The following is a 25,673-nucleotide window of genomic DNA, read 5'->3' on the forward strand; positions in this document are numbered from 1 at the left end:
TAATATGTGTATATGTGCTTGTCTGTGCACTGTGCACATCTGTGCATGTCTGTATGTGTGTGTGTGTGTGTGCACATTCATGCATCCACACATAGTACCTGTACATGTGCATATGTATGCATGTAAATTTCTACATGCATATGTGTGGATGTGTGTCTGTGAGCTTCTTTGCACTCATGTTAACATTTATCTGCGTACCCATGCATGTGTGTTTGTGCATGCATGTGTATCCATGTGTGGCTGTGTGTTTGCACACATGTTCATGTTTATCCCTATGCACACATCTGTGGGTACTTGCATGTGTGCACACTCATGTGCATATGCCTAATATTTGCACATGTGATTTATGTACAGTGTGCTCATGTGTGCATGTCTGTGTGTGTGTGCACATTTATGCATGCACACACATGGCCCCCTCACCTTGGTGACAGGTGGTCACGCAGTCATGGGCGATGTGGGGGCGACGGGCTGGATCGCTGCGGGCTACAGGACTGCAGGCATCTGGGTCCTCACCCTTCCTTACTTGTAGATGGATGCCTGTGGCAGGAGATAGCGGAGGATTGCCCCTGATACCCGGGACAGCAGCGCGAAGTGGCCACTGCCTCCATGCACCCGAGTCAACGGCTTGTCCCCACTCCTGCACCCCTACCAGGTAGTGGCCTGCGTTGTGCTGCTGGCCATGGCCAGGGCCGCATTCGCGGTCTTCATTCCCTTGCTGCCTGGCGTCTAGAGAGATATTGCCTATGGTGTATCCTTTAGATGCGCCTGCCTTCAGGGGAAGGGGACTGTGAGGGCACCTCCAGGAGAGTTTGCCCCTGGGGTGCCTCAAGCTCACCCAGCTCAGTCTCCCTGCATGCAAGCCATACCCACTCAGGCCCTGCCCACAAGCTCACACCTACTCAGGCCCCACCTACCAACTCACACTTTACTCAGGCCCCGCCCAGCTCATACCTACTCAGACCCTGCCCACCAGCTGAGGCCCCACCCACTGCAGTGCAGGGGAGCCCCGCAGGCCAGTCCCAGGGTCTCGGTGTCCAGGAGCTGTGGGAAAAGCACCGCACAGCAGCTGGTGACACCCCAGATGTTTCTCTGGCTTCTGGAGGCCAGAAGTCTGACCCGAGGGTCTGCTTGCCATGCCCCTCTTAAGGCTCTGCAGCCAGTCCTCCCCACATTGTCTCTGGGGGGGCCGTGGTCCTAGCGGCCTTGGCCCCACCCATACCCCTCTGTCTTCACTCCACAATGAGACTCCTAAGCCCCCATGGGGGTCTGTCTGTTCTCTTCTTATGAGGACACAACTGTGTTGATGAGGGCCCCTCATCCCTTTGGCCCTTTCTGAGCTACTCACATCTTTGAGACCCTCTTTCCAAGCGCCATCCCATCATCAGGTCCAGGGGACAGGACGCAGACATGGGCAAACGGCCCCCCCACCATGCTCAATGTCCGTCACCGAGATTCTGGTCCCTCCAATTGGCCCACACACACTGGGGAAATTCACAATCCCAGGACCTGGAACATCACCTGTAAAGGCTACCGTCCGTTTCCATGGAAAAGGACTTTTCTGGGAAATGACTCTTAATTATGAAAAACTTCCAAACTTTCAGGGCAGTTACAAACCAGTTCAACCCATCCAGAGGACTCCAACGCATCCCCACTCCCCAGACAGCCATATCCACCGATTTCAACATTTTGCCATGTTGCCCTTTCATGCTCCATCTACCTATCCACTCATCCATCTGTCTGTCTGTTCATCAAACCATTCTTCTGAACCTTTGAGCACAGGCTGTATGCTTCTTGAACACCTGATACTTCCTCGTACATATCTGTACACAAGGACACTCACTTATGTGCCCTCCTTGAGTGCAGTTGTCAAGTTCAAGACACTCAATATGGCCATAAACCTTACTCTCCATATTCTAAATTTGGCATGTTTCTGAAAGGCCTTTGAAGCCTTTTCTCCTCTCTGGTAGATTCTGCCCAAGATCACATGCTTCACTTAGCTGTCATTGTCTCTTCAGTCACTCATTTTTAAAAAACATTTGTGGGATCATATACACAACATGAACTTCCATCTTACCCAAGCCTGCTATTAACTGGTTCATCACGTCCCTACTATTGAAATTCCTCCACAATCTTTGATTGCTGAATCCACCCATCTCCCCAGACAGATACCTTACCCCCATTTTTCATGAACTTCCCATTTCCCCTGCTCCTACCCCTGGCAGCCTGTACCCTATTTCTGTCTCTATGAGCTTGCAGGTTCTCCAGTAATTTCTTTGAGGGTCCCATGGGCTTAAATCCAACATCCCAAATCTACAGCTCTCTCACTTGCTTAGATCTCAGCATACACAGCTATCTTTCTATACCCCAGAAAAGCATGTTCTTGGAGGTAATCGAATTCTGTGGGCATGACCCCATTGTAAGTAGGACTGTCTGATGAGCTGCTTCACTTAAAAGAGCATGAAATTCAGACAGAGAGAGAAAGCTACCAATGGAGAAGCAATAGAGAGAAGAGGGAGACCAGGACAGGTAGTTATGTGCCTGGCCACAGGAACAGCCAAGGACCAGGGTAGCCAGTGCCAGCTCAGATCAGGGTCAGGGAGATAGCGTCCCTCGATAATGCATTGATTTGGACATTCTTCTGGCCTCAAAACCATGAGCAAATAACTTCCCACTATGTAAGCCAATGGTATTTGCTTGGGCAGCCTAGGAAAGTAAACACCCCACCTTAGTGTAGTTCTCACCATAAATTATGTGTTCATATGTTATGAGTTCTGAACCACTGCTTATTACATTTATTTGCTTGTTGTTGCATGGGCAGGTACCGGGAATCAAACCTGGGTCTCCAGCATGGCAGGCGAGAACTCTGCCTGCTGAGCCATTGTGGCCCACCCTGATTTTTCATTTTATTGGACTGTCATTTTATTGGATTTCCCTTTTAGACGGTAGCATGCAAAAAGTGGAGTTACAAAACAAAAATACAGTAAATAAGACTGGCATTTGTATTTACCGTATTGACAATATGAAAAACTTATCATATTGTCACCAGAGATTTTACTTCTTCATGCAGCTTCAATCTATTGTGTGGTGTCCTTTCTTTCAACCTGCAGAGCTCCTTTTAGCACCTCTTGTAGGCTTGCTCTAGTGGTCACAAATTCCCTCACCTTTTAGTGATCTGGAATGTCTTAAACTCCCCCTTATTTTTGAAAGTCAGTTTTGCCATATATAGAATTCCTGCTTGGTGGTTTTTGCTCTCACTATGTGCCATGACTCCATGTCATCTTGTGCTGTCCTCCTCCATGGTTGCTGGTGATAACTCAGAAATCGCTCTTACTGAGGCTCCCTGCTGCAGGACATGTTGGTTCTCTAGCCACTTCCAGAATTCTCTGTCTTTGGCATTTCACAGTGTGATTACCATAACATTTTCTGCTGCTCAGACTGGATGATTTCCATCATCTCAGTTTCGAGTTTACATATCCTTTCTTCTGCCAGCTCGAATGTGTAGCAGAATTCCTCAAGGGAAGTTTTCATTTCTGATTCTGCAGTCCTCGGTGCTGTATGTTCCTTTTTCATGATTTCCTTCTTTCTGTGGATATTCTCTTTGTGTTCATCTTTTGCCTTCCTGATTTCCTTTAGCTTTGTGTTCATATTTCTCTTTACCTTCATGAGCACATTTAGGGGCATTGAAAAAAATCCTTCCTGGTATTTCCCTGGTCTGGTCCTCCCAATGAATGGTTTCTAGTTCCGTTACTTTCTCATTTACCTGAGCCCTCACTTCCTCTTTGTATGTGTTGTAATCTTTTATTGAATCATGGGCATTTTGATATTTCAGTGTAGTATCTGATGGAATTTAGACTCTGGGCTGTCTTCTCCTTAAGCTTGTATGCAATTAGCCTTTTGACTAAACTTGCCTTGAATGCCAGGAGCTAAAAAAATGACAAAGAAGGAAAAAAAAGAAAAGAGCATCAAAGCGCAGGGGCCTCCCTTGCTCCCACCTGGGAGTCTGGCCTTGGGCCTGTGCTGGTGGCCCTGGAATCCCCTATTGATGTGCCTCTGATTGATGTGCCTCTGAGTGTCCCCCCATCCCCAGGTTCCAGATTCCCGGCTTCTCCCATGCCGTGGTTCAGCTTAAGCAAAAGAGACGTGACTGCTCATGGCATTGAGGCCAGGACAATTTCCACCCTGGGGAACTGCTGTGTTCCATAAGACTGGCCTTTTGGGGCATGCCCTGCCCTCTGCACATGCTTCCGTGGCCCTGCCCCTTCCCCCTCCCGCAGTGCCCTGCAATTCCAGTTTCCTTCTTTCCCAGGTTTTCTCCCCCTCTGGCTGCATCTCATTCCCTTATAAAGGACCCCAGGCCAGGATGAAGTTCCTCCTCATGGGCCCCCCGACTGCTCACCTTGACCGGAGCTCCCGCCCGGGATGGCTCCACACACAGTCTGGATTAACTTTAAGAACATGCTTTTCTGGGACACAGATGGTTCCGAATTGCCACACCCAGGAAGCCATTTCCTCCCAGCCTGGGCCCTGCCCTGTGTGCCCCAAGACCAACAGTCCCTGCCCCAGGCAGCACTGCTGTCCATTCCCCACCGCAGCCCACAGGAGAGCTCAGGAGATGCCTCCCCTGCAGGGTAGAGCCTGGGGGGTGAGACCCTGGGTCATGGCAGACTCCAGGGACCACCCTCCCAACTGTGTCCCCAAATGCAGCACTGCCCAGTCTAGGACCAGCTCAGGGCTGGGAGGGGCACCCAGCCATGTCCAGCCAAGAGGCTCTGTCTTCCTGCAAGCAAGCTCTGCTTCTGCAGCCATCCACGCTCCTTGCAGTTCTGAGGGGTGGAGCTCCTCTGGGGCAGGCACCTGTTGTCTCTTCCTCCCTTGTCTTGGTCACAAGTATTTCCATCCCACCAGTCTCTGCCAAGTGTGTTGAGGGAACCACCACGAGGGCATTTCCCCTAAATAGTGACACAGCTGTTTGGTTGTGAATTGCTGAGAGCCCTGACTCTATGCTGAGCTTTCCCAGTGCTCCAGATGCCTCTGCAGGGCCCTGCTATGGACTCGAAGCTCACACAGACCCAGCATCTTGATCCTCCCTGCAGCCTCTCACCCCCATGTTTCTTGTCTGCGGGACACAAGTCAATGGCTCCACCCAAGGTTCCCATGTGGCCCTTCAAGCCACAGGTCCTGGAGAGGCTCCTGCTCCCCAACCCGAACCCCAGCAGCCCTGGGACTGCTTAGACTGAGCAGCGGTCTAAGTGGGCAAACAATTGCATCTAACTTGAAAGAATCCCTAAAGTGCAAATTCACTGAATTTTTGAAAATAACTTGGTAAATACCTTTTAGAGAAATCCATACATGGTGCACAACACATGGTGGCAATATCGTCACATAGTTGTGTATTTGCATGATCTTACATGATTTTTTAATTTATAAAGTTTACAGCAATTTATATTGGATGGAATCGTTTTCAAAGCTTCTTATGGTTTCTTCACAGTTTTCATTTTGCCTTTACAAGTGAAGAACTGTTTGATTTTTCAAAAGCTTAGTATCATAATGAAATAAACATTTGAAAATATCTAATACTCAGGAAACATTCATAATAAGTTACCAAACTTACAGCACTTTTAGAACTCTTTGTTTTTGTTGATTTGGTTCCAATTCTTTTTTTTAAAAGCTTTTTAAATTTATAGTATAATGTACACAGAATGCAAGAAAAGAGAAAGCAATAGTTTTCAAAGCACTCTTCAATAAGTATGAACAGACCCCAGAGTCTGTCATGGGCTACAAACCATCCTCTCAGATTTTTCCTTCTAGCTGCTCCAGAACATTGGTGACTTGGAGGAATAAATATTTTTTTTCTTCACAATTGATATTTTTTCTTTTCTTTGAGAGAAATAACAAATATACAAAAACACAAAGAATTTCAAAGCCCAGCACAATCAGTTGTAGAACAGATTTCAGAGTTTAGCATGGGTTACAACTCCACAGTTTTAGAATTTTACTTGGCCAGTGGGGCAGCGGGTCTGGGCACAGCCTTGCTCCCCACACCTGCAGATGGCCATTTGCCTGGGGGTACAGCAGGAAGGCAGCTCTGCTGGAAGCACTGCTGCCCTGGGGAACAGCTGCTGCGTGCTCGGCAGGGCTCAGTTCCAGTGGTGGATGACCAAGGGCTCAAGGAGTTGTGACGCCCTCCTTCTGTCTAGCTTATTTTTCTTTGATCAAAAGAATTTTCCCAAGGTCACTCGACAAGTCTAAATATTTTGAGCAATTCTCAGTCTATATTACAAAAAAAAGGCAAAGCAGTTAGCTTTTGAAAAGAAAAATGCCAGTTTCCTGGCATTCATTTTTCTGACAAATCTGCCCATAAAAAAGGTTAAAAAAAAAAAAGAAGTAGAAAATCTCTTTTTTATTCTTCTTTACCATATGGTGACCTGGACCTGTCTCAGGCAGATTTCAGGTAATCCTCTCTAGTGATGGTGTGAAATAAGAGCAGTGTGTTTCTTGTTGTAAGAGTCATTCAGTTCCCCTAATGTTTATTACTGAGCAGCTGTCTCTCCTGTCACGTGCACATCAGTGTCGGGGCTGCCCCAACCAATGGCCTCAAACTGGGTGCCTGAGAGCAACAGCTTATGGTGCCCCCACCAGTAGGCCCCAGGCCAAGGCTGGGCATCAGCAGGGCCCCCAAAGCCCCAGGGATGCCCCCAGCTTCTGGTGGCTGTGGGCACTTTGGGTGTCTGGCCTTGGAGGGCAGCTCTGCAGCCTCTGCCTCTGCATTCCCTGGATGGCCTTCTCGGCATGCATGTCCCGAACGCCAGCTTCTTCTTGCTATGAGGACACCCACTCATCATCCTGAGTAAAGACCCACTGTTACCCGCTGTGACCTCATCTAATGGCTTTTCTAACGACATTGAATTCCAAATAACCCACATCCCAGGTACTGGAGTCAGGTTTGAGCATCTCCTTTTGGGGGACTCAGTTCAATGCACAACAATATGCCTTAGAGAAGTGTTGAGCATGAACCTGGGTAAACCCTGGGCTTGCCAAATGATGGGGGGTGGGAGCCATGCTTCACATGCCATCTTCCAGCTTGAACCATGTCTCAGCTGACACTGGCACCTGGCCCATGGGCATCGCTGGTGGCTCCCAAATTGTGGGAGAAGGCAGACCCCTGGGAAAAGAGGCAATGTACCCAGCTCATGGGAAATGAAGACCCAGCACCGGATATCCCATGTGGCCAGCATCATGTATCTTTGTTAAAACTAGGAAAGTTATCCCAGGCACCCCACCCATGGCCCCGCCTTCCTCACTCAGAACCCCACTATTGAAAGTTTCACTGGCACCAGAGCACAACTAAAGGCCTGGTTTACTCTCTGGCCATGGATGGGCTCAGAGGACCAGCTTGGGTGGTGAGTGCTACCCAGCACAGGGGACACTCCTCAGTGGGGGAGGAGCAGGAACTGCGCACTACAGATGCACCTCCCCAGCAGAGCCTTTCTACAGCTCCAAAACAGGAGCCTCTTGTGAAAAGGGTGTGACTGAGTAGTCACCCAGCGGGGGTCGTGGACAGCAATTTTCAGTGATTCAGGCCATGCTGTCTGCCAGACAGTTCCACTCAAGCCGTGGGGCCAAAAGGAACTGTAAAATTGGAGTTTAGAAAAGAAATGTGGTAATTTAATTCTCATTCAGTATTGCTGGATGAGATCTTTTTGTTTCCACGGAGAAGTGACTCACCCATTCAAAGTGGGGTTGAATACTGGAGTCATTTAAGAGGGAACCATTTTGGAAAATGCTTCAGAGCCCAGGCATCCAGAGACCTTTGGAGAGGCAGAAAGAAAGCACCCCTGGAGAAGAATTTGAAGAAGCTGGGAGAGGAAGCTAGCAGATGCCTGCATGTGCTTTCCTGCTGATGGAGGTGTCCAGAAGCCAGAGACCCCAGCAGACACCAGCCACTTTCTTTTCCAGTTGACAAAGTTTCCAGATGGCATCAGCATTGCTTGAGTAAAGGTAACCACTTGTTGGTGCCTTAATTTGGACATTTTCACAGCCTTTGAACTGTAAATTGCAGCTTAATAAATTCCCTTTTTAAAAGCTGTTCTGTTACTGGTATATTGCATTCTGGTAACTTTAACAAACTAAAATACATATATAACATAAAATTTCCCATTTTAACCACATTCATGTGTACAACTCAGTGATATTGATTGCATTCATAATATTGACATAATATTGTCTGGACCCATTCAGCAATAACTATCCATCCTTCCACTACCCCTATTTCCTGGTAGCCTGTAATGTACTTTCCTTTTCTATATGTTTTCTTATTCGAGAGTATTAAATATAAATGAAATAACACAATATTTGTCCTTCTGTGTCTGGCTTCTTTCACGCAACATGATGTCTTCAAGGTTTGTCTATGCTGTAGCTTGTATCAGAAGTTCGTTCCTTTTCATGGCTGAGTACTATTCCATTGCAAGTATAGACCATAGTTTATTTATCCGGTCATCAGTTGTTGGCCTCTTGGATTGTTTCCACATTTTGGCTACTGTGAATAATGCTGCTATTAACGTTGGTTTACAAATATCTATTGGGGCCCCTATTTTCAGTCCTTTTAGTGTAAACCTAGAAGTAGAAGTGTCAGATCACATGGTAATTCTATGTTTAATTTTTTGGCTGCTCCATCTGTTTACATTCCCATGAGCAAAGTACAAGTGTTCCTATTTCTCTCCATCCTTGCCAACAATTGTTATTTCTGCTTTTTAAAATAATAAATTTAATATGTCTAAAGTGGTATAAAACTGGATTTTAATAACTTTTCATGCATAGTAGTTTCTTAGTATAGCTATTGAATATTTATCTCTCAAATTTTGTTTCTATCCACATTATACTTTTTTTGTGGATCGAATTATGTTTCCCAAAATTCTATGCTCAATTCCTAACCTTTGGTGTCTGTGAATGTGACCTAATTTGGAAGATACAATATTTGCAGATCCAACCAAGTAAACATGAGGTCCTGCTGGATTAGGCTGGGCCATGAGGCAACTGGGACTGGTGCCCCTATAAGAAGAGGGGACTTTGGACTGCAGGTGTGTGAAGACGGTGCAGAGGGGTAGTGGTGCTGCCACAAGCCAAGCAAACCTGGTCACTGTTGGCTGGAGAGCAGGAAGGCCCCTTGAGCCTTGGACAGAGCTCAGCCTTGCAAGCTTCAGGCTTCTAAACTGAGAAATGAGGATTTAAGGGGTGATTTTGATTACTGAGTCATGATATAGATGTTTCTTTTGTTTTGGGAGATATTGGTGTAGACAGAGGGGAATACCTGAAAGCCCTAAACTATACTTAAGCTGTCTGGCTATCTGAAAGAATGGTAAAAGCCCTTATCTCCTGTCTGGTGCCTTTGGGACACAGTTGCTGCTATACCCTTGATCTGGTCATTTTCTTAGTAGGCCCTATGGTAAGGAGGACAGCCCTGAACTAGCCTCTGTCCCTTACATTTGTAAATCACCCACTAAGCTCTGCCACTGAAAGATAGAAAGCTCTGCCTCCTTCCCTTTCAATTTATGTTAACTTATGTTAACATATTGAACAATGTCTCCTTTTCTGTTTTGAACTTACTATTAACCCTGTTTCTAGTCTGCCTTGAATTTACTATCTGAAATGACCACATCTCCCCTTGTTAGGATCCCTAAAACCCTTGAATCCCCTTTGTTGAGGTTTTGGGCTGTCTGCTCTCCTACCGCTTGTGTAGTAATCAACTCTTTCTTTGAAACCCCAGTATCTCAGGAATTGGTTATTGAGCACATTGGGCAGGTGAATCCATGGCTTTGTCTGGTAACACTTCCAGAACCATGAGAGAATAAATGACTGCTACTTTAGCCACCCACTTGGCAGCCATTTGTCAAGCACCCCTATGAAACCAATACACTCATCAGGAGATAATTGAACTCAGGTAAGTTTCTGCTTAACTACCTGACTCCCTAAACTCCAGTCCCTATTCTTGGTGCCTTGGTCATTTCCACTATTCTATGATCTTACTTAAAATCCTTTGGAGCCATCCAGTCAGCCACAGAAGTATATTGAAGACAGCATGACACAGAGTTTTCTCAGGAGGGTCCCTGCCCTGCTGTCCTGCCCAGTTCTTCTCCCTTGGACATACCTGCCCCACCCGGTGGGGAGGGCTCTGGAGGTGCCCTGCCCTCCAGCGGGTTCTCAGGGAGCCTGGAATATTCCTTCCCATCTCCCCATAAACAGTGGCTCTCCTCTCAGACTCAGCTTCCCCCAGCTCCCTCTTAGGCATTTACAGACTCTCCAGGTAGAAATGACCCCATTTTCCCTGTAACTCCCTCCCCCAGGGCCCTGCACATTATGTACACTTAACCCTTAGTTAATGATCTGTTTACTTGCTGTCTTACCCTTCTAGGTATAAATTTCTTGAAAATAGGAGACATGAGTCCACGGCCTGGTGACATATGCTTCCCCCCTTTCGTAGAGAAGCTGTGGGTTTACAGAACAACCATGCATAAAAAGTAGGATTCCCATGCACCACCCTCCAACAGCGCTTGCATTGGTGGGTAGAATTTGTTACAATTGATGATAGCACGTTTTTATAATTGTCCTAGCAAATAAAATCTAAGGTTTAACTTAGACTTCACTGTGTAGTATAGAACCATGGATTTTTAAAAAGTTGTTAACTTTGTTACCATATATTAATCTTATATTTCCCTTTTTAATCATATTCAGATACATATTTCTGAATAGTGCTGTTAATTGCATTCACATTGTCATGTTACCATCACCACCATCTATTACCAGAACATTTCCATCACTCCAAGTGGAGTCCTGGACATTGTAAGCCTAACTGCCCAGTCCCTCTCCCCAGGACATCATGTTGTTGTATGCATCAGGACTTCACTCCTTCTACCCATTTTTTTGAACCCTTGAGCACGGGCTGTATGCTTCTTGAACACCTGATACTTCCTCGTACATTTCCTGTGCACAAGGACACTCACTTATGTACCATTCTCGAGTGCAGTTGTCAAGTTCAAGACACTCAACATGGCCATAAACCTTACTCTCCATGTTCTAAATTTGTCACATGTCTCCAAACGTCCTTTGAAGCCTTTTCTCCTCCCAGGTAGATTCTGCTCAAGATCACATGCTTCACTTAGATGTCATTGTCTCTTCAGTCACTCATTTTTAAAAACATTTGTGGGATCATATACACAGCATGAACTTTCCATCTTTCCCAAGCCTGCCATTCACTGGTTCATCACGTCCCTACTATTGAAATTCCTCCACAACCTTTGATTACTAAATCCACCCATCTCCCCAGACAGATACCTTACCCCCACTTTTCATGAACTCCCCATTCCCCCTGCCCCCACCCCTGGCAGCCTGTGCCCTATTTCTGTCTCTATGAGCTTGCAGGTTCTCCAGTAATTTCTTTGAGGGTCCCATGGGCTTAAGTCCAACTTCCTGAATCTATAGCTCTTTCACTTGCTTAGATCTCAGCATACACAGCTATGTTCTTATACCCCAGAAAAGCATGTGCTTGAAGTTAATTGTGTCCTGTGGGCATGAACCCATTGTAAGCAGGACCTTCTGAGGAGGTTGCTTCACTTAAAAGAGCATGAAATTCAGACAGAGAGAGAAATCTACCAATGAAGCAGCCAGAAACAAAGCAAGAGAGAGAAGTGGGAGACCAGGATGGACTCCATCATCTCAGTTTCAAGTTTACAGATCCTTTCTTCTTCTAGCTCGAATAGGTAGCAGAACTCCTCAAGGGACATTTTCATTTTGTTTCTGTAGTCCTCAGCACTGTATATTTCTTTTTCTTAATTACCATCTTTCTATGGATATTCTCCTTGTGTTCATCTGTTACTTTTCTGACTTCCTTTAGCTTTGTGTTCATATTTCCCTTTACCTTCATGAGCACATTTAGGGGCATTGAAAAAATTCCTTCCTGGTATGTCCCTGGTTTGGTCCTCCCAATGAATGGTTTCTAGTTCCGTTACTTTCTCATTTACCTGAGCCCTCACTTCCTCTTTTTATGTGTTGTAATCTTTTATTGAGTCCAAGGCTTTTGATATTTCAATGCACTATCTGAGAAAATTTAGACTCTGGACTGTCTGCTCCTTAAACTTGTATGCAATTAACCTTTTGCCTGAATTTGCCTTGAATGCCAGGAGCTGACCAAAAATGACAAAGAAGGAAAAAGAGAAGAAAGCATCAAAGAGTAGATGTCTCCCTGACCCCCACCCAGAAGTTTGGCCTTGGGCCTGTGCTGGTGGCCCTGAAATCCCCTGTTGATGTGCCTCTGAGTGTCTCCGCATCCCCAGTTTCCAGGTTCCCAGCTACTCCATCACTCCAATTGGAGTCTTGGACATTGTAAGCCTAACTGCCCAGTCCCTCTCCCCAGGATATCATGTTGTTGCATGCATCAGGACTCTCCCCCTCTGGCTGCATTTCATTCCCTTATAAAGGGCCCCACACAGGGATGAAGACCCTCCTGATGGGCCCCGCCCCAACTGCCCACCTTGACCGGAGCTCCCAACTGGGATGGGTCTACCCACAGACTGGATTAACTTTAAGAACATGTTTTTCTGGGACACAGATGGTTCCAAACTGCCACACTGAAGAAGCAATTTCCTCCCAACCTGGGCCCTGCCCTATGTGCCCCAAGGCTGGAAGTCCCTGCCCCAGGCCACAAGGCTATCCACTCCCCACTGCAGACCACAGTAGAGCTCAGGAGTTGCCTGCCCCGCAGGGCAGGGCTTACGGGGTGAGGCCCTGGGGCACAGCAGACTCCTGGGTCCAGGCTCCCACCTGTGTTACCTGATCTGGCACTGCCTGGGACAGAACCAGCTCAGGGATGGGCGAGGCGCCTGGCTGTGTCCAGCCAAGTGTCTCTGTCTCCCTGTGAGCTCACTCTGCTTCTGCAGCCATCCACGCTCCTTGCAGTTCTGGGGGCTGGAGCTTCTCTGGGGCAGGGGTCGGCAGTCTTTCCCTCCCTTGTCTTGGTCACAAGTATTTCCATCCCACCAGTCTCTGCCAAGTATGTTGTGGGAACCACCACATGGACATTTCCCCTAAATAGTGATATGGCTGTTTGGTCGTGCATCGCCATGACCCCTGGCTCTATGGTGAGCTTTGCCCAGTGCCCCAGATGCCTCTGCAGGGTCCTTTTGAGGAGTCTAAGCTAGCACAGACCCAGCATCTTGATCATGTGTCTAGTCAACAGTACTTTGATGGCTGGGGAAAAGGATAGAGAATGGCCAGGAACCAGGAAGAGAAGGTAAGAGTGGAATGAGGAGTTTCAAGGGGGTAAGGGCCATTGTGGGAAGGATATAGATGAGCTGGGGTACAAAGAAGAGGTGAGGAAGAAAGCGGAAGGATTATAGCAGGTGGTACTATTTCATTCAGTCTGATGAAAATCAGGCCCTGGTCCCAGATCTGGGTTTCACCATTTATGGCAGGTGCCATTTATTTCTGGGTGACCAGGCTGGTTTGAAACTGTTATGCACCCCAGAAAAGCCATGTTCTTTTTTTAAATTAATTTATTTATTAAGCATAACAACATACAATCACAAACATTCTTACCATATGATCATTCCGTTCTTGATATATAGTCAATAATTAACAATATCACATAGTTGTGTATTCATCATCATGATAATTTCTTAGAACATTTGCATCAATTCAGAAAAAGAAATACAAAGAAAACAAAAAAACATTCATGCACACCTTATGCCTTACCCTCCCTTTTGTTGATCACTGGCATTTCAATCTACTAAATTTATTTTAACATTTGTTCTCCCTGTTATTTATTTATTTTTAATCCCTATGTTTTACTCATCTGTCAGTAAGGTACATAAAAGATGCATCAGACACACACATTTCACAATCACACAGTCACTTCGTAAAAGCTGTATCATTATAAAATAATCTTCAGGATGCATGGCTAGTGGAATACAGCTCTACATTTTCAGGCAATTCATTCCAGCTTCTCCATTATACCATAAATAAAAAGTTGATATCTATTTAATGTTAAGAATAATTTCCAGTATAACCTCATGACTCTGTTTGGAATCTCTTAGCCATTGACACTTTATTTTTTCTCACTTTACTCTTACCCACTTTGGTCGAGAAGCTTTTCTCAATCCCTTGATGCTGAGTCCAAGCTCATTCTAAGATTTCTGTCCCACATTGCTAAGAAGGTCCACACCCTTGGGAGTCATGTCCCACATAGAGCAGGGGAGGGCAGTGAGTTTGCTTGTCATGTTGGCTGAGAGAAGCCACATCTGAGCAACAAATGAGGTTCTCTGGGGGTGACTCTTAGGCTTAGTTTTAAGTAGGCTTAGCCTATCCTTTGTAGGATTAAGTTTCATATGTACAACACCCAAGATTGGAGCTCAGCCTATTGCTTTGGTTGTCCCCACTGCTTGTGAGAATATCAAGAATTCTTCACTTGGGAATGTTGAATTTTCTCCCTTTCTCACCATTTCCCCAAGGAGACTTTGCAAATACTGTTTTATTTACTGTTCACTCTGGGATTTATTGAAGCATCACTCTGGACAAACCTACAAAATCTCATGCCCTACTCTAGGTTCCATATTCTATGGTGTTCAAATAAGCTGTCCCCATAAGTTATATTAAGAAATGCACTAGTCAAAATATAAATTTTGTACCAACACCTTGCAGCATTGACATTCGTTTGTTGTTCCTCATGCAAAAACATTTTTCAATTTGCACATTTAGTCATTATCATTATACACTCTAGGCATCCCTAGGTTATACCATCTCAATCTTTATTCATCTATCTTTTCTTCTGATTTCATTTGTGCCCCCAGGCCTCCTCCCTTTATCATTCTCACATTCAGCTTCATTCAGTGTTCTAACATTATTGTATTACTGTTAGGTAGTATTGTGCTATTCATTTCTGTATTTTTAGAATCAGTTCTGTGTCGCTTCAGAGCCAGTTACCCAATCTCTACCCTATTTCTATCTCCTGATGGTCTCTGCCCTTTGCTGAAATTCTCTAATTTCATTCACTAATGTCAGTTCATATCAGTGAGACCATAAAGTTTTGTCCTTTGTTTCTGGCTAATCCCACTCAGCATAATGTCCTCAAGGTCCATCCACATTGTTACATACTTCATAACTTTACTCTGTCTTACAGCTGCATAATATTCCATTGTATGTATATACCACAGCTTGTTTAGCCACTTGTCTGTTGATGGACAGTTTGCTGTTTCCATCTCTTGGCAATTGTAAATAATGCTGCTATAAACATTGGTGTGCAAATGTCTGTTTGTGTCCTTGTCCTCACGTCCTCTGAGTGGATACATAGCAATGCTATTTTCAGGTCATATGGCAGTTCTATACTTAGCTTCCTGAGGAGTCACCAAACTGCCTTCCACAGCAGTTCTACCATTTGACATTCCCACCAACAGTAGATAAGTTTGCCTCTTTCTCCTCATCCTCTCCAGCACTTGTCATTTTCTGCTTTATTGATAATGGCCATTCTGGTGGATGGGGTTTTGATTTGTACTTCCCTAATCACCAGGAAAGTTTCACATCTTTCAGCCATTCTGAGAAGTGTCTGTTCATGTTTTTTGCCCATTTTGTAATTATATTATCTGTCTTTGCGTTGTTGAGTTGAACAATCTCTTTATATATTCTGAATACTAAATCTTTATTTGATATATCATTTCCAAATATTGTCTCTCATTGTGTAGGCTGTCTTTTTACTTTCTTTGATGAAGTTCTTTGATGCACAAAAGTGTTTAATTTTGAGAAGTTCCCATTTCTTTCTTTCTTTCTTCAAGGCTCATGCTTTAGGTTTAAGGTCTAGGAAACCTCCTCCTATTATAAGATTTATAAGATATTTCCCTACATTTTCTTCTAAAAGTTTTATGGTCTTAAATATAATGTTTAGGTCTTTGATCCATTTTGAGTTTATTTTGTATAGGGTGTGAGATATGGATCCTCTTTCATTATTTTGCATGTGGATATCCAGTTCTCTCAGTATCATTTATTCAAGAGAGTGTTCTGTGGCAGGTGAGTTGGCTTGACTGCAATATCAAAGACCAATTGTCCATAGATGAGAGGATCTGTATCTCAACACTCTATTCAATTCCATTGGTCAGTAGGGCAGGGCATAAAAGGAGGGTTCAAGCAGTCAGTCAGGAGTTCCAGATAGTTCCTCAAGCTTGATAATGTGCTCAGACACATTTTGTAAATTCAGTATTTCTTTCCTGTAGAAAGGCCCTTTTACAATAAGGTACATGTTTGGAACATTACAGGAGCCAATATTTCCAAGTTGAGCATGCAAATATGCCAATTTGGTCATATCAAAAGATCGCCATTGTGCCCACTATAATGAGAGACTCCCTCTAGCGCACCACGTCCAACGGGATAAGATTGCCCATGAATTTAGACCACCTTTGGTGGGCCTGGCTTGCATTAGCTCTCTGCCCTGCACATGTGCTCCCACCCTCTCATCCTGCACCTGCTCTGCTTGCCTTGAGTCCCCACTCACCTTAGTCAGGTGTGCCTCAAGCCACCACTCAAATGGGACAAATGTGTCTCAAGCCCATGCTCACACCTACTCAGGTGCCCCGAGGCCCTGCTCACTTAGGCTAGGTGTACCCCCAGTCCCTGTTCACAGGGAGGAAGGGCCTGCAGACCCCCTGCTTCCAAAAGCTACCTCCCGCTGGTGTGAACCAGGGCCCCCCTTGTCTTTCCTTGACTCCCCACAGGCGGTCAGTGGGCTCTTCTTGCTACATCTCATTGTCCATGTGGTTGTCACCTCCATCGATCCGGATGAGCCCAATGTCTGACATAAGAAGAGCTACCACAGGCAGGTGCCAAGCTTCAACCACTCCAAGCACACCCATGTCATCGAGAACCAGTAGTGCCACTGTCCCAGGTCAACATATGAGTCCCATCCTTCCCTGGCAGCCCATGGGTCTCAGAGTCTCTCAGCCACCCAACAGTGATGGCTGTTCTCTGCTGTTATCTATCCGAGCTGGGAGCTGGGAGAAGCCTGTGGCTGCCCCAAGGATGGGTACTGGGAGGTGTGTGGCAGCTCTTTTCTGCCTAGTTCCAAAGAGTTGTTTCCTCGGAACAAGAAGCACTGGCCTTGAATGCTGTCTATTTCTGGTGGGCTCTGCAGGTGGGCTCTATAGTCTCAGGCGAGGGACACACTGTATTCCTTGGCCTTCTCAGAAAGAAGCCTCTGTCCTGGGGCCTGGTGGGATCCTGAGACATGCAGATGCCCTGGGGCCAATGGGCAGCCTCAGTGTTTTGTCGGGGACTTCGAGCTTCAGAGGAGCCTGCAGTGTCTGGGCCCAACCTCAGTCTCTGGCCCAAAGAGAAGCTAACTGGCCCCCATGGTGACCTTATCAGGCCCAGGGTCCTCGCTTCAGCCCTTCCTGGCCCTGGGGAGGCCTTAGATCCTGGGCCTGTGTGGGTAACCATGGGGCATCACTTCTCTGGCCACTTCCAGGGCCAGAAGCCACAGACCCCACATCCATCTTTCCCAGCCCATGGAGACTCAGCAACTTGGAGACCACATGGCCAAGTTACAGGAATGGAAGGGGCTGGGGGCACTGGTGGGGGGAACAACAGCAATGGGAATGTGGAATGGGAATGGGGAAATAGGTGGAAATGGGACAGGAGGGGTAAGGGGCCAAGAGTGGGGTGATGGGATGGGGGTGGAGGCACTGAAGGGAAGGAGGAAATAGGGGTTGGGGGTACAAAGAAAGCAGGAATCAGAGCTGAAGCCCTGGGTGCTGGCACTGGCTCACCCTCCCCAATGCCCTCCCAGGAGCGCAAAAGCCAAGCACTGCTGCACCTTCAACAAGTGCGTGTCTGGCTTCGACCACCACTGCCAGTGGTTCAACAACTGCGTAGGCAACAGGAACTACTGGTGAACCCTGGAGATGGGCTTGCCAGGGGCGGAGGTGAGGGTAGGCATTGGGGGAGGCTGGGGGGAGGCTGGGGGCGAGCATGAGGGGGGAAATTGGGGTAGGGTTTGGGGGAAGGTGGGGAGGGCCAAGAGGTGTCTTGGGAAAGGGGGAGGGCTGCTGGTCAGGGTTGGGGGCCTGTGGAGGCCCCACCAGTGTTGGGGGCAGCAGGCTGCAAGCAGGGATTGGGCCGGTGAGGAAGCAACCCTGGGGGGCCAGCCTGCTGGGCCGGGAGGCCTGAGGCTGGGTGGGCGCCGGGACAGAGGGCCTCAGGGGCAGCTGCCCATATCCACTTCCCCACCTGCACAAGCTGGGAGCACCCATCCTGGGGTGATGCTTGGTGAGTCTAAACAGAGAGCAGATGCTGCCTGCTTCTGGGTGGCTAAGCCTAACACCACTAGTGAGTATTAATTCAACAGGCCTGGGCCCAGGCCACGAGTTGGCCATCTGCATCAGGTGCCATCAACTTCTCCTCCTTGGTAATTTTACGTTTTGGTCTCTAGTAGGAATGGATTCCAGGCAGGGCTGGGAGCTGTCATTAAATGAGAAATGTGGATCCAAGACTCTACACCTTGTAATCTCACTGCACATGGGTCACTGAAGGTGCCTGATAGGGTCTGGTCGACCCTAGGGTCGAGGTTGGGTACATCTCTATCGAGGGGTCTTTCTAATGTATAGAGTCTCCAGGTTGAAGATTGCTGTCCTAGAGATATTCACCTGCCTGGAGTGCATGTAGAAGAATCACTTTCTTAGTGTTTCCTTTTTCCTTAAGGTTTGATTAGTTCTTTTTTTTATTAATTAAAAAAATTAACAAAACATTTAGAAATCATTCCATTCTACATGTACAATCAGTAATTCTTAATATCATCATATAGTTGCATATTCATCATTTCTTAGTACATTTGCATCGATTTAGAAAAAGAAATAAAAAGACAACAGAATAAGAATTAAAACGATAATAGAGAAAAAAAAAACCTATACCTCACATGCATCTTCATTCAATGTTTTAACATAATTGCATTACAATTAGGTAGTATTGTGCTGTCCATTTCTGAGTTTTTATATCCAGTCCTGTTGCACACTCTGTATCCCTTCAGCTCCAATTACCCCTTCTCTTTTTTAATTAACGGAAAAAATGAAATTAACCCAACATTTAGAAATCATACCATTCTACATATGAAATCAGTAATTCTTAACATCATCACATAGATGCATGATCATCGTTTCTTAGTACATTTGCATCAGTTTAGAAGAACTAGTAAAACAACCGAAAAAGATATAGAATGTTAATATAGAGAAAAAAATAAAAGTAATAATAGTAAAAACAAAACAAAACAAAACAAAACAAAAACCTATAGCTCAGATGCAGCTTCATTCAGTGTTTTAACATGATTACTTTACAATTAGGTATTATTGTGTTGTCCATTTTTGAGTTTTTATATCTAGTCCTGTTGCACAGTCTGTATCCCTTCAGCTCCAATTGCCCATCATCTTACCCTGTTTCTACCTCCTGCTGGACTCTGTTACCAATGACATATTCCAAATTTAATCTCGAATGTCCGTTCACATCAGTGGGACCATACAGTATTTGTCCTTTAGTTTTTGGCTAGACTCACTCATCATAATGTTCTCTAGGTCCATCCATGTTCTTACATGCTTCATAAGTTTATCCTGTCTTAAAGCTGCATAATATTCCATCGTATGTATATACCACAGTTTGTTTAGCCACTCGTCTGTTGATGGACATTTTGGCTGTTTCCATCTCTTTGCAATTGTAAATAACGCTGCTATAAACATTGGTGTGCAAATGTCCGTTTGTGTCTTTGCGCTTAAGTCCTTTGAGTAGATTCCCAGCAATGGTATTGCTGGGTCGTATGGCAATTCTATATTCAGCTTTTTGAGGAACCGCCAAACTGCCTTCCACAGTGGTTGCACCATTTGACATTCCCACCAACAGTGGATAAGTGTGCCTCTTTCTCCGCATCCTCTCCAGCACTTGTCATTTTCTGTTTTGTTGATAATGGCCATTCTGGTGGGTGTGAGATGATATCTCATTGTGGTTTTTTTTAAAATAATTTTTTATTAATTAAAAAGAAATTACAAGAAAGAAACACAAACATCCATAATATATGCTCATTCCATTCTACATATATAATCAGTAATTCACAATATCATCACATCGTTGCATATTCATCATCATGATCATTTCTGAGAACATTTGCATCAATTCAGAAAAAGAAATAAAAAGACAACAGAAAAATAAAACAAAAACAGAAAAAGAAAAAAAATTTTTACATACCATATTCCTTATCCCTCCCTTTCATTGATTGCTAGTATTTCAAACTGAATTTATTTTAACATTTTTTCCTCTATTATTTATTTATTTATTTTCCTGAATCTACTATGTGCTTTTATTTTTTTATCCAATTTTTAAAAAATTTTTTTAATTAATCAAAAAAAGAAAAGAAATTAACACAACATTTAGAAATCATTCCATTCTACACATGCACTCAGTAATTCTTAGTATCATCACATAGATGTATGATCATCATTTCTTAGTACATTTGCATCGATTTAGGAAAAGAACTAGCAAAACAGCAGAAAAAGATATAGAATGTTAATATAGAGAAGAGAATTAAAATAATAATACTAATAAAAAATATATATATATATAAAAAGGAAAAAGAAAAAAACAAAAAAGATACAAACAAACAAACAAACAAACAAAAAACCATATTTCAGGTGCGGCTTCATTCAGTGTTCCAACCTAGTTACATTACACATAGGTATTATTGTGCTGTCCATTTTTGAGTTTTTGTATCTAGTCCTGTTGCACAGTCTGTATCCCTTCAGCTCCAATTACCCATTATCTTACCCTGTTTCTAACTCCTGCTGGTCTCTGTTACCAATGATATATTCCAAGCTGATTCTCGAATGTTGGTTCACATCAGTGGGACCATACAGTATTTGTCCTTTAGTTTTTGGCTAGACTCACTCAGCATAATGTTCTCTAGGTCCATCCATGTTATTACATGCTTCATAAGTTTAGTCTGTCTTAAAGCTGCATAATATTCCATCGTAGGTATACGCCACGGTTTGTTTAGCCACTCGTCTGTTGATGGACACTTTGGCTGTTTCCATCTCTTTGCAATTGTAGATAATGCTGCTATAAACACTGGTGTGCAAATGTCCGTCTGTGTCTTTGCCCTTAAATCCTTTGAGTAGATACCTAGTAGTGGTATTGCTGGGTCGTAATCCATTCTGCCATTCTATGTCTTTTGATTGGGAAATTCAGTCCATTAACTTTTAGTGTTATTACTGTTTGGATAATATTTTCCTCTACCACTTTGGCTTTTGTATTATATATATCATATCTGATTTTCCTTCTTTCTACACTTTACTCCATACCTCTCTCTTCTGTCTTTTCGTATCTGACTCTAGTGCTCCCTTTAGTATTTCTTGCAGAGCTGGTCTCTTGGTCACAAATGCTCTCAGTGACTTTTTGTCTATAAATGTTTTAATTTCTCCTTCATTTTAAAGGACAATTTTGCTGGATATAGGAGTCTTGGTTGGCAGTTTTTCTCTTTTAGTAATTTAAATATATCATCCCACTGTCTTCTAGCTTCCATGGTTTCTGCTGAGAAATCTACACATAGTCTTATTGGGTTTCCCTTGTATGTGACAGATTGTTTTTCTCTTGCTGCTTTCAAGATCCTCTCTTTCTCTTTGACCTCTGACATTCTAACTAGTAAGTGTCTTGGAGAACGCCTATTTGGGTCTATTCTCTTTGGGGTGCGCTGCACTTCTTGGATCTGTAAATTTAGGTCTTTCATAAGAGTTGGGAAATTTTCAGTGATAATTTCTTCCATTAGTTTTTCTCCTCCTTTTCCCTTCTCTTCTCCTTCTGGGACACCCACAACACGTATATTTGTGCGCTTCATATTGTCATTCAGTTCCCTGATACCCTGCTCAAGTTTTTCCATTCTTTTCCCTATAGTTTCTGTTTCTTTTTGGAATTCAGATGTTCCATCCTCCAGTTCACTAATTGTACCTTCTGTCTCTTTAGATCTACCATTGTAGGTATCCATTATTTTTTCCATTTTTTCTTCTTTGTCCTTCACTCCCATAAGTTCTGTGATTTGTTTTTTCAGATTTTCTATTTCTTCTTTTTGTTCAGCCCATGTCTTCTTCATGTCCTCCCTCAATTTATTGATTTGTTTTTTGAAGAGTTTTTCCATTTCTGTTCGTATATTCAGCATTAGTTGTCTCAGCTCCTGTATCTCATTTGAACTATTGGTTTGTTCCTTTGACTGGGCCATATCTTTAATTTTCCGAGTGTCATCCATTATTTTCTGCTGGTGTCTGGGCATTTGATCAGATTTCCCTGGGTGTGGGACCCGGCTGGTTGAAAGGTTTTTCTGTGAAATCTCTGGGCTGTTTTTCTTTTCCTGCCCAGTAGGTGGCACTCGTGGTGCATATCTGTCTGCGGGGCCCACCAGTAAAAGATGCTGTGGCTCCTTTAACTTGCCAATCCGAATCTCACAGTCGGCCCGGGAAACCGCGCGTGGAGGGGGTGGGTCGTCGGCCGCCGTGACTTGGGGAACTGCCGGTCCAAATTGCCCAGCTGGCCCAAGACGCCAAGCGTGGCGGGAGGGCCCCACTATCCAACGTTCCCAGTCAGACCGGGAAGCCACGTGTGTGGAGGGGACCCCAGTCGCCAGCCGCCCCGGCCGGGAAAGCGCGCGCCCCTCGGGTATCTCACCGCAGCGGATTCTCCCTGCCCGTTCAGCCGTTCCAGAATGGGGTACGCTGTCTTTTTGGTCTCTGTTGTGGCTCCGGGAGCTGTTTCATATTGTTTCTGTTTCTTTAGTTGCTTTTCTGGAGGAGGAACTAAGACCCGTGCGTCTTACTAAGCCGCCATCTTCCGCAAATGCCTCTCATTGTGGTTTTGATTTGCATTTCTCTAATGGCCAGGGACATTGAGCATCTCTTCATGTGCCTTTTGGCCATTTGTATTTCCTCTTCTGATAGGTGTCTGTTCAAGTCTTTTTCCCATTTTGTAATTGGGTTGGCTGTGTTTTTGTTGTTGAGATGAACAATCTCTTTATAAATTCTGGATACTAGACCTTTATCTGATATGTCATTTCCAAATATTGTCTCCCATTGTGTAGGCTGTCTTTCTACTTTCTTGATGAAGTTCTTTGATGCACAAAAGTGTTTAATTTTGAGGAGCTCCCATTTATTTATTTCCTTCTTCAGTGTTCTTGCTTTAGGTTTAAGGTCCATAAAACCGCCTCCAGTTGTAAGATTCATAAGATATCTCCCAACATTTTCCTCTAACTGTTTTATGGTCTTAGACCTAATGTTTAGATCTTTGATCCATTTTGAGTTAACTTTTGTATAAGCTGTGAGATACGGGTCTTCTTTCATTCTTTTGCATATGGATATCCAGTTCTCTAGGCACCATTTATTGAAGAGACTGTTCTGTCCCAGGTGAGTTGGCTTGACTGCCTTACCAAAGATCAAATGTCCATAGATGAGAGGGTCTATATCTGAGCACTCTATTCGATTCCATTGGTCGATATATCTATCTTTATGCCAATACCATGCTGTTTTGACCACTGTGGCTTCATAATATGCCTTAAAGTCAGGCAGCGCGAGACCTCCAGCTTCGTTTTTTTTCCTCAAGATGTTTTTAGCAATTTGGGGCACCCTGTCCTTCCAGATAAATTTGCCTATTGGTTTTTCTATTTCTGAAAAAGAAGTTGTTGGGATTTTGATTGGTATTGCTTTGAATCTGTAAATCAATTTAGGTAGGATTGACATCTTAACTATATTTAGTCTTCCAATCCATGAACACGGTATGCCCTTCCATCTATTTAGGTCTTCTATGATTTCTTTTAACAGTTTTTTGTAGTTTTCTTTATATAGGTTTTTTGTCTCTTTAGTTAAATTTATTCCTAGGTATTTTATTCTTTTAGTTGCAATTGTAAATGGAATACATTTCTTGATTTCCCCCTCAGCTTGTTCATTGCTAGTGTATAGAAACACTGCAGATTTTTGAATGTTGATCTTGTAACCTGCTACTTTGCTGTACTCATTTATTAGCTCTAGTAGTTTTGTTGTGGATTTTTCGGGGTTTTCGACATATAGTATCATATCGTCTGCAAACAGTGATAGTTTTACTTCTTCCTTTCCAATTTTGATGCCTTATATTTCTTTTTCCTGTCTAATTGCTCTGGCTAGAACCTCCAGCACAATGTTGAATAATAGTGGTGATAGTGGACATCCTTGTCTTGTTCCTGATCTTAGGGGGAAAGTTTTCTATTTTTCCCCATTGAGGATGATATTAGCTGTGGGTTTTTCACATATTCCCTCTATCATTTTAAGGAAGTTCCCTTGTATTCCTATCTTTTGAAGTGTTTTCAACAGGAAATGATGTTGAATCTTGTCAAATGCCTTCTCTGCATCAGTTGAAATGATCATGTGATTTTTCTGCTTTGATTTGTTGATATGGTGTATTACATTAATTGATTTTCTTATGTTGAACCATCCTTGCATACCTGGGATGAATCCTACTTGGTCATGATGTATAATTCTTTTAATGTGTTGTTGGATATGATTTGCTAGAATTTTATTGAGGATTTTTGCATCTATATTCATTAGAGAGATTGGTCTGTAGTTTTCTTTTTTTGTAATATCTTTGCTTGGTTTTGGTATGAGGGTGATGTTGGCTTCATAGAATGAATTAGGTAGGTTTCCCTCCACTTCGATTTTTTTGAAGAGTTTGAGGAGAGTCAGTACTAATTCTTTCTGGAATGTTTGGTAGAATTCTAATGTGAAGCCATCTGGTCCTGGACTTTTCTTTTTAGGAAGCTTTTGATTGACTAATTCAATTTCTTTATTTGTGATTAGTTTGTTGAGGTCATCTATTTCTTCTTGAGTCAAAATTGATTGTTCATGTCTTTCCAGGAACCCGTCCATTTCATCTAAATTGTTGTATTTATTGACATAAAGTTGTTCATAGTATCCTGTTATTACTTCCTTTATTTCTGTGAGGTCAGTGGGTATGTCTCCTCTTCCATTTCTGATCTTATTTATTTGCATCCTCTCTCTTCTTCTTTTTGTCAATCTTGATAAGGGCCCATCAATCTTATTGATTTTCTCATAGAACCAACTTCTGGTCTTATTGATTTTCTCTATTGTTTTCATGTTCTCAATTTCATTTATTTCTGCTCTGATCTTTATTATTTCTTTCCTTTTACTTGCTTTGGGATTAGTTTGCTGTTCTTTCTCCAGTTCTTCTAAGTGAACAGTTAATTCCTGCATTTTTGCCTTTTCTTCTTTTCTGATATAGGCATTTAGGGCAATAAATTTCCCTCTTAGCACTGCCTTTGCTGCATCCCATAAGTTTTGATATGTTGTGTTTTCATTTTCATTCACCTCGAGGTATTTACTAATTTCTCTTGCAATTTCTTCTTTGACCCAGTCGTTGTTTAGGAGTGTGTTGTTGAGCCTCCACGTATTTGTGAATTTTCTGGCACTCCGCCTATTATTGATTTCCAACTTCATTCCTTTATGATCTGAGAAAGTGTTGTGTATGATTTCAATCTTTTTAAATTTGTTAAGACTTGCATTGTGACCCAGCATATGGTCTATCATTGAGAATGATCCATGAGCACTTGAGAAAAAGGTGTATCCTGCTGTTGTGGGATG

At 43.8% G+C, this 25,673-nt stretch overlaps 1 protein-coding gene across 10 annotated transcripts in view; it reads left to right on the plus strand.

The window, feature by feature from the left end:
• Positions 1–25,673, plus strand: part of LOC143646863 (exosome RNA helicase MTR4-like) — a 120,073-nt gene that overhangs the window by 86,301 nt on the left and 8,099 nt on the right. The window lies entirely within an intron of this gene.

Source organism: Tamandua tetradactyla, chromosome 9 (assembly GCF_023851605.1).
Source record: "Tamandua tetradactyla isolate mTamTet1 chromosome 9, mTamTet1.pri, whole genome shotgun sequence".
Classification (NCBI taxonomy): Eukaryota; Metazoa; Chordata; class Mammalia; order Pilosa; family Myrmecophagidae; genus Tamandua; species Tamandua tetradactyla.